Genomic DNA, 9,166 nt, shown 5'->3' on the forward strand with positions numbered 1-9,166 from the left:
TTTTGTCATCAAGTACACTCCAATTCACAGCAACCTATAGGACAGAGAAGAAATTCCCCCATAGGGTTTCCGAGGCTCTAGTCTTTACAGAAACAGACTGCCACATCTTTCTCCCATGGAACAGATGGTGGTTTGAACTGCCAACCTTTCACTTAGCAGCCAAGTGCTTAACCACTGTGCCAACAGGGCACTTGGTTCTATTAATAGAGGTAGAATACAAGGAACAGAAAAGAAATGCCTCACATGCTTTTTAGACAAGAGTTGGAATATTTAATTCATTTCTTGAGACTTAATTTGCAGAAAAATGCTGCCGAAATTGACGTGATCTAGACGAGGGTAGAGAGAGTAGTGAAGGGCCTACAAAACGAGACGTGAAGACTTTAGACTACTCAACCTGGAGAAGGGGGCACCTAGATAGGACAGCACAGCTGATGTGGAATATCCAAAGAGCCATCACGTTCTAGAACAGTAAGACACATTCCACATAGTTTCAGAAGGAACAAGTGGAACAGAGCAAGAGTCAGAAGACATTACTATAAGAAGATCCACTCAACAAAGCAATGAGTTACCTTACAGATACTGACTTCCTTGATATGCTGATTTTCGAACTGATTTACACCTCCTTTTTCCCAAAATAAATATCTAACAATTTTAAAGTGATTATGTGCTAACACTGTTCTGAGTGCTTTATATGTATAATTCATTTAATTCACACAACGACATCTGAAGTAGGTACTGTTATTATCCCTACTTTTATGGATGAGCAAACTGAGAAAGAAAGGCTAAATAACCTACCCAAGGTCACAACATAAGGGGATACAAAGGCAAGATTCAAGGACAAATTCTCTGGCTCTCAGAGTCCAAGTTCTTTGTCAGCAGGATGCTAGTCTCTCTTCTTCATTGACACTTGCATTGCCTTCCTGTGAGTGCCCTGTGACTGGGGCAGACCACAATATTTAATTGTCTATAATACTGAGGAGGAGCTCTGGTAGCATAGTGCCTAAGGCACTTGACTGCTAACCAGTAGGCTGGCGGTTCAAACCCACCAGCCACTCCTCGGAAGGAAGATGGGGCAATCTACTTCTGTAATGATACTGCCTCGAAAACCCAAGAAGGGGTCATGAGTCAGGTTTGACTCAATGGCACATAACAACAACAACATAATACTGAGATGGCCACTGAGAACTAGGGAGCTCTCCAATACATTCAATGATGGAGGGCTTTAGGGAAGCTCAAAGGGACTCTGGTTTTGAGGAACAGTTGATAGGCTGGGTCTGGGACATGTAGAATTTGATATTAATGTGACACTACTGGAAAGTAATGAATGAGAAGCACTAGAAATGACAGACACCTTTTTGGAAGTCAAGGCTAAAGATTAAAATTTGAAGTCAACCTTTGGATATATGACAACAAAAACACGGAACATTCACATATGAGAAAGCAGAGAACAAGAACGGTAAGTGTTAAAGCTCAAATCATGCACTGTGTGCAGAGAGCTGAAAGGGAAGCCAATGGCAGCTAAGTGTGGAAACAACCAAGTGCTATAATCCATGAGAGGCTCAAAAGACTGACTGTCAGTAAGAGCAAGAGAAGGCTGTTGTTTTTGATTTACCAGCATCCATTACCCCTTATTCTTCTGACGACATATCTGTTTTTCTATGAGAACCATCTCTCTCTGACTTTGGGGTTTTCCTGATGCAGTTGACCCCATTCTCCTGAATTCAAGGTTATGAATGTTTCAGTCCTAGACAATAAGCATAGTCTATTCCCTTGACCACCATGCTTGTTTAGGGTGTACCTGTGACCCAAGTGGCTCCACTGAGAATAAACAGTAGGATTTTTTTGCTCGAATTAGTGGGAACAAGACTTTCTCTCTACCCTCAGAGAATGAGACCTTCTCTTTACCACTAGAGTTCCTAAGCTAGTCACATGAATGTATGCAGATAGTGGGGACCATCTTTATCACTATGTTGGGAGATCCTGCAATAAATAAAGTTAACATGAAAGAAAGAAGAGTCAAGAGATGAGAGAAGAGGTCATCTGCACATCCAAATTGAGCTATAAATGTATGTGTGTGTGTGTATATTGAGCTATATATGTATGTGTGTGTATACACACACATAAATACATACATATGTGTGTGTATTATATATATATATATACACACACACACAAACCAAAAGCAAACTCATTGCCATCGAGTCAATTCTAACTCATAGCGAACCCCATTTCATTTCTGAGGCTATAAATCTTTACAGAAGTAGAATGCCCCATCTTCCTTGTACAGAATGGCTGGTGAGTTTGAACCACTGGCCTTCTGATTAGCAGCCAAAAGCCAAATGCCTTACCCATTATGCCACTATACACACACACACACACACACACACACATCCTCTGAAATTTTCAGTTATGTAAGCAAATAAATTCTCCCTTTTTAGTAGATTTCTATTGATCGTCATTAAGAGTGATGGACAGTATATTACCCTCATGCTTTCAAGACACTTCTATCAATCATTTATATACCCATACATATTTTTTTTTTTCCGTACCAGTGTGGGCCCATTGCCTTTTTTGCCATTTTTTTTAATTTCTTCTCTCTTTTCTTGAATACATCCTTTAAGGAAACATAATGCTGGTACTTAAAATCAAATCTTGGCAAGGTAAATGCTTTTCTTTATACAAAAACAAAGCAAAACAAAACAGACTGAAGAGTACCTCATTTAAAATAATTTAAAAAAAAACATATAATTCATCTCTGATGTTCAGATGCAAAACAGGACCCAAAAAATGTCAGTATATAATGAATTTTGCAACATTTGCTAAAGTCCTGCATTGGAATAAAAGAAGAGAAATGATTCAAAAATAGAAATCGCTTCAATTCAAACACTTTTTTTTTTTTTGCAAAAGTAAAGCAAGTGTGCATACATACACAAACTGTACAGTATGATAAAAAATGTAGTAGTGACAGATTCTGGACAGAAACTTGAACATCGATGATAGGCCCAGTCAAGAGAAACTCTCTGTGTCAATTTCAACTATATTTATTCATATGCTCTTGTCTTCCATGGATCTTAGCAAACAGAAGTAAAGAAAGGGGTAAAACTCCATCCACTATAGCAAACAGGTTAGCTGTGCAGGGCAGGGAAGTAATGAGTTCTCGGTTCCGGCACTGTGTGAGCTTGAGCAAGTCACGCCCCCACTCTGAGCCTTGGATTCTTCATCTGTGTAAGGGGTATGACTTAGCAATGCCCTCAAAGCTGTTGGGACTGAGTGAGAGAATGCATGGAACTGTTGGCATGTGTCACTTGATAAGGGAACCACAACCAGAATTAAAAAAATAAATAAACTCATTGCCATCAAGTCATTTCCAATTCACAGTGACATCTGCTGGGTTTCTGAGGCTGTAAATCTTTACAGAAGTAGATCACCAGTCTTCCTTCCACGGAGCAGCTGGTGGGTTTGAACCACTGATCTTCCGGTTAACAATCAAGTCCCTTATCCACTACACCACCAGAGCTCCTACAATCAGAATAACTGTAAAACCAAACTCACTACCATCAAGTCAATTTGACTCATAGAGAAGCCTTCCTTGGGATTCCTAGGCAATATCTCTACAGAAGTTGATTGCCCAATCTTCCTTCCGAGGAGTGCCTGGTAGGTTTGATCTGCCAGCCTTCTGGTTAGCAGTCAAATGCCTTAGGCACTACATCCCAATCAGAATACCTGGCTGTTATTCATGGCTCTGTTTCTAACAACTTGTCTCACCTAGACTGAATCACATATATGTGTGTGTATTATATACATACATATATATATATATATATATATATAAACCAAAAGCAAACTCATTGCCATCAAGTCAATTCTAACTCATAGTGAACCCCGTTTCGTTTCTGAGGCTATAAATCTTTACAGAAGTAGAATGCCCCATCTGTAAAAGCCAGTAACTGGAGCCTAGTTCGCGGAGGCTCATTCCATCTAACAGACTGGGCTTTTCAGAGCAGACAAATATTTATATTAAAGGAGAGGTAGAAATGTGTCTTCAGCTTAGAAGGATACTTGAGCACTGGTTAAACAGTCCTGTCCTATATCTCATCTTACCTCTCTGGGGAAGCCTTCAAGACTTGCTATTCCTTGAACAATTTAAACCCCAGAGAGACACCAATGCCTGAGTAACATTTTCTCCCTTGTAATCAAAAAGTCTACCCAAACTTCTAAATTGCAAGGAAACCTAAAGTGGAAAGGACATCTTTCAATAACCAACACAATAACTTCCCCCATGTGTTGTCATCACAGACAGAGATGTCCAGGAAGCCTTGCTCTGGAAAGCACTTTTCAGCAAACAATCAACTTAAGGCTTCACCCATCTGATTCACGTTGACACTGATGAACAATGTCACTGTTCCTTAGGAAACAGCAACATGAATTACAGACAGTCATGATGACAGCCAACTAACTACTGGGAAGACTTTTGAGTTTCTTATTTTTAAGCCTGCCATTCATTAGTGAAGAGACAGGGAAAATAGGCAGATCCAAGTTGGTGACAGTCTAGTTGGAGGCTTAAGATAATTAGCAGACGGTTCTAAATCTTCATTCATTCTTCTGTTCAGAAAATGTCTACTCTGTGCAAGGATCTGTGCTGGGAGCTGAGGAGTTAGAAGTAAAAGGATATGCAAGATTCTTGCTCTTACGGGGTGTGTGTACTAGTGAAAGGAAATATTACAAATAAATTAAGTAAACAGATAAACAAACAAGGTACCCTCAGGTAGTGACAAACGCTATGAAGAGAATAAACTCAGTGGTGTGACAAACAAAACAAAACTCACTGCCATCAAGTTGATTCTCAACTCATAGTGACCCTGACTGGGTTTCCAAAGCTATAAATCTTCACGGAAGCAGATTGCCTCCTCTTCCTTCTGCAGAGTAGCTAGTGGGTTCAAACCACTGACCTTCTGGTTAGCAGCCAAAAGCCTTAACCATAACACCACTAGACCTCCTTTAGAGTGCCTTAGGGTGGAGGGAGCAAGGATGCAGCCTATGGGTGTGGGTTGGGCTCTGAACGCCGCTAGAGGGCATCTTTCACACTGGGACTGAGTACTAAGAAAGAGACAGCCAGGCAAAGATAAGAGAGTCATCTAGGTGCAGGTTTTCTCAAAGGGGAGATGCTATTGGCACTTGGAGGAGGATTGCTTTCTTTGTGTATGTCTGTCCTGAGTGATGGAGGACAACAGCATCTGTTACGGACTGAGGGAGCCTTGACGGCATAATGATTAAGTACTTGGCTGCTAACTAAAAGGATGGCAGTTCAAACCCACCAGCAGCTACACAGGAGAAAGATCTGCTAGCACAAAAATTACATTCTAGTGAACCCTGTAGGGCAGTTCTACTTTGTTCAACAGGGTCACTATGAGTCAGAATCAATTCAACTGCACACAACAAGAAATGGATTGAACTGTGCTCCCCAAAAAAATATGTGTTGAAATCCAGTGGATGCAACTCTATAGCAAATGGTAAATATTCAGATAGGTGGACCATGTTGGTCTCTTTGCCAAGGTTTGAATGCTACTTCTATAAGAGTGCAAAGGGTTTGTGGCTGTGCTCATGAATGCACAGGAACTGAAAATGTATTCTCGGCATTGCCCAAGGGAATCAGTTACCCTGCTAAGGGTTTTCTAAACTGAGCCTGCTTCAGAAGCCATCAAGCATACTCCAATGGAGACCACACTCCCAGCAGGGTCAACTCTCCCACAAAGACTGGCAGAGGTGTCCCTGGGGGTAATGATGGGACAAGAACAAGAAAGAACCACTGGCCAAAGTAGCCACTGGTCCTCTCCTCACCCTAAACTAAGGCCTCAAATCCTTATCATCAGACATCCTTTGTCTCCTAGCACTTTCCTTCCCTCACATGGGACTGGTCATCTTAATTCACTACTTCACCTTGTCCAGATCCTACAAGTCTGCTCACTGCATTAGCTGGCAGCATTGTAGGGAAATCAAAAGAGCCTGGGCATTGCTTTCCTGTTTGTGGTCTGAGTCCTCCCAAAACTCACCCACTGCTGTTGAGTCAATTCCAACTCCTAGTGACCTTAAAGGAGAGAGCAGAACTGCCTCAGAGGGTTTTCAAAGCTGTAAGTCTTTACAGAAGCAGACCACCACATTTTTCTCCCTTGGAGTGGTTGGTGGGTTTGAACCACCAACCTGTTGGTTAGCAGCTGAGCACTTTAACCAATGCACCACCAAGGATCCTCTGAGTTGGCCACTACATTGTAAATTCCCTAAGAGAGACAACTGTGTCTTTTTTGGGTTCCTTTGTACTTTGGCTTCTAATACAGTGCCTAGTCCTGTGACATCCACATGATCAGCTATAGATCAGACCATTGTAAGTCACAGGGTTTTCACTGGTTGATTTTCAGAAGTAGACTACCATTGTCATCTTAGTGCACCTTCATCTGGAAATTCTGCTGAAACCTGTTCAATATCACAGCAACACTCAAGCCTCCACAGACAGATGTGTAGTGGATGCACGTGAGATGCCGTGGCCAGAAAATGCCCCTGGGTCTCTCTCATAGAAGAGAGGAATTCTACCACTGACCCACCAATATCCCACGATATCAATAGATGTTTCCACTTTATGGCTGTTCACTATGTGCCAGGCACAGTGTTGAAAGTGCCACCTGCTCCATCTTACTTAATCATCCCAGCAACGTCATGAAGTAGATCCTATCATTGTCCACTCAAGTATCATGTAAGAAACTGAAAACTGGAAGGGTTAAACAACATGTCTAAGGTCCCATAGCTAAAAAGTCACAGGGCTAAGTTCAAGATTGCAAAGCTGATGTTTATAATCATCATGCAATTTTTTGCCTCCTTCTAGAAATCTAAGTGGTCCCATACAAGTAGTGTGGTGTTCTGGGATTTTTGTTGTTGTTGTTAAATCAGGCAAAACTATGCAATGACATTATCGCCAAAAGGCATTTCTTGAGGCCTCTTCAAAAGCTCCACAAGGTCATCCAGATTTTGACCATCCATTGTGACACCCAGAATGTCAGCTGAAGGTCAATGGTGTCACTGTGAAAAGCAAGAAAAGGAAAAGCCTGCTGCTTTACAGTGCTTGTTAGCATGAAAATAATCATGCATTTCCTATTGTTTGGTGGCAGGGTTACAGGGATCAGCCTAAGAGATGGCAGATCAACATGCCTCACCAAATGAGTGAGTCACGGAAGGAATATCAATTTATTTAAGCAGACATGTGTCAATAGAATTCATACAAAGTAAATAGTTAGCTGATAAACACTGCCTCCAAAAAGACTACTTACTTGGCAATTTTCCTTAATGCTTGTCTGGTGCCTAGGGCTTGGGAGGCAGGAGAGGGGATGATGATAAAAGGAGAAAAACAATTACAAATCAAAGTATTTGTTGTTAAGACAAAAGTTGCAAAAATGGAGCATCAGAAGCAGGATCCAGTTGCTGTGACTTAAACAATTATTCTTTGGATTCTAAAAGATGTCGGACCATCTCTAGTCAAGTCCGTTACAGGGTTTGCAATGTTTATACTCCAATCTTGCATTATTGTTGTTGTTGTTAGGTGCCATCAAGTCATCTCTGAAGCACAGCGACCCTATGCACAGCAGAACAAACACCGCCCAGTCCTGAGCCAACCCCACGATTCTTGCTACACTTCCACCGTTGCTTCCGCCACAGTGTCAGTCCACCTCGTTGATGGCCTTCCCTTCTTTCGTCAACCCCCACCTTACCAAGCATGACATACTTCTCCAGGGAATGGTCCTTCCTGACAACATGACCAAAGTACATAAGACGAAATCTGGCCATTCTTGCCTCCAAGGAGCATTCCGCTACACTTCCTCCAAGACAGACCTGTTAATTCTTTTAGCAGTCCACGGTACTTTCAGCATTCTTTGCCAACACCACAGTTCAAAAGCATCAACTCTTCTTAGGTCTTCCTTATTCATTGTCCAGCTCTCACATGCATATGAGGAGACTGAAAATACCATGGCTTGTGTCAGGCGCACCTTAGTCTTCAAGGAGACATCCTTGCGCCTCAACACTTCAAAGAGATTCTTTACAGACGATTTGCCCAGTGCTATACGTCGTCTGATGTCCTGACTGCTGCTTCCATTGGCATCAATTGTAGAACCAAGCAATGTGAAGTCTTTAACAATCTCAATCTTTTCTCCATTTATCATAATGTTGTTTATAGATCCAGTTATGAGGATTTTTGTTTTCTTTATATTGAGATGTAATCCATACTGCAGACTGTATTCAATATTCATCAGTAAGTGCTTCAAGTCATCCTCACTTTCAGCAAGCAAAGTTGTGTCATCAGCATATCGTAGGTTGTTAATGATTCTTCCTCCAAGCCTGATGCCATGTTCTTCTTCAAATAGTCCAGCTTCTAGGATTATTTGCTCAGCATATGGATGGAATTGGAGCTCTGGTAGCATAGTGCCTAATGCACTTGACTGCTAACCACATGGCTGGTGGTTCAAACCCACCAGCCACTCCTCAGAAGGAAAATGGGGCAATCTACTTCTGTAGTGATACTGCCTCGAAAACCCAAGGAGGGGTTGCTATGAGTTGGGTCCAACTCAACGGCACATAACAACAACAACAACAACATGGATTGAATAAGTATGGGGAAAGGATACAACCCAGACACACTCCCTTCTTGAATTTAAACCATGCAGTGTCCCCTTGTTCTGTTCAAATGACAGCCTTCTGGCCTATGTACAGCTTCCTCATGAGTACAATTATATGTTGTGGAATTCTCATTCTTCTCAATGTTATCCACAATTTGTTATGATCCACACAATCTAATGCTTCTGCATTGTCAATAAAACACAAGTAAACATCTTTCTGGTATTCTTTGCTTTGAGCCAAGCACCATCTGACATCAGCAATGATATCCCTCGTCCCATGTCCTCTTCTGAATCCAGCCTGCACCTCTGGAAATTCTCGGTCAATATACTGCTGCAACCATTTTTTAATTATCTTTAGTAAGATTTTACTTGCATGTGATATGAATGATACTGTTTGATAATTTCTACATTCTGTGTGACCACCTTTCTTTGGAATGGGTACAAATATGGATCTCTTCCATATTTGGAAGTTGGCCAGATAGCTGTCTTCCGAATTTCTTGCCATAATC

The 9,166-nt window shown here is 41.5% G+C and overlaps 1 protein-coding gene across 1 annotated transcript in view; it reads right to left on the bottom strand.

Annotated features, from left to right (window-relative positions):
* Positions 1–9,166, bottom strand: part of HS3ST4 (heparan sulfate-glucosamine 3-sulfotransferase 4) — a 610,606-nt gene that overhangs the window by 551,917 nt on the left and 49,523 nt on the right. The gene's annotated exons all lie outside the window — the stretch shown is intronic.

This window comes from Orycteropus afer, unplaced genomic scaffold (assembly GCF_000298275.1).
Source record: "Orycteropus afer afer isolate SDZICR_OR568_19922 unplaced genomic scaffold, OryAfe1.0 scaffold00438, whole genome shotgun sequence".
Classification (NCBI taxonomy): Eukaryota; Metazoa; Chordata; class Mammalia; order Tubulidentata; family Orycteropodidae; genus Orycteropus; species Orycteropus afer.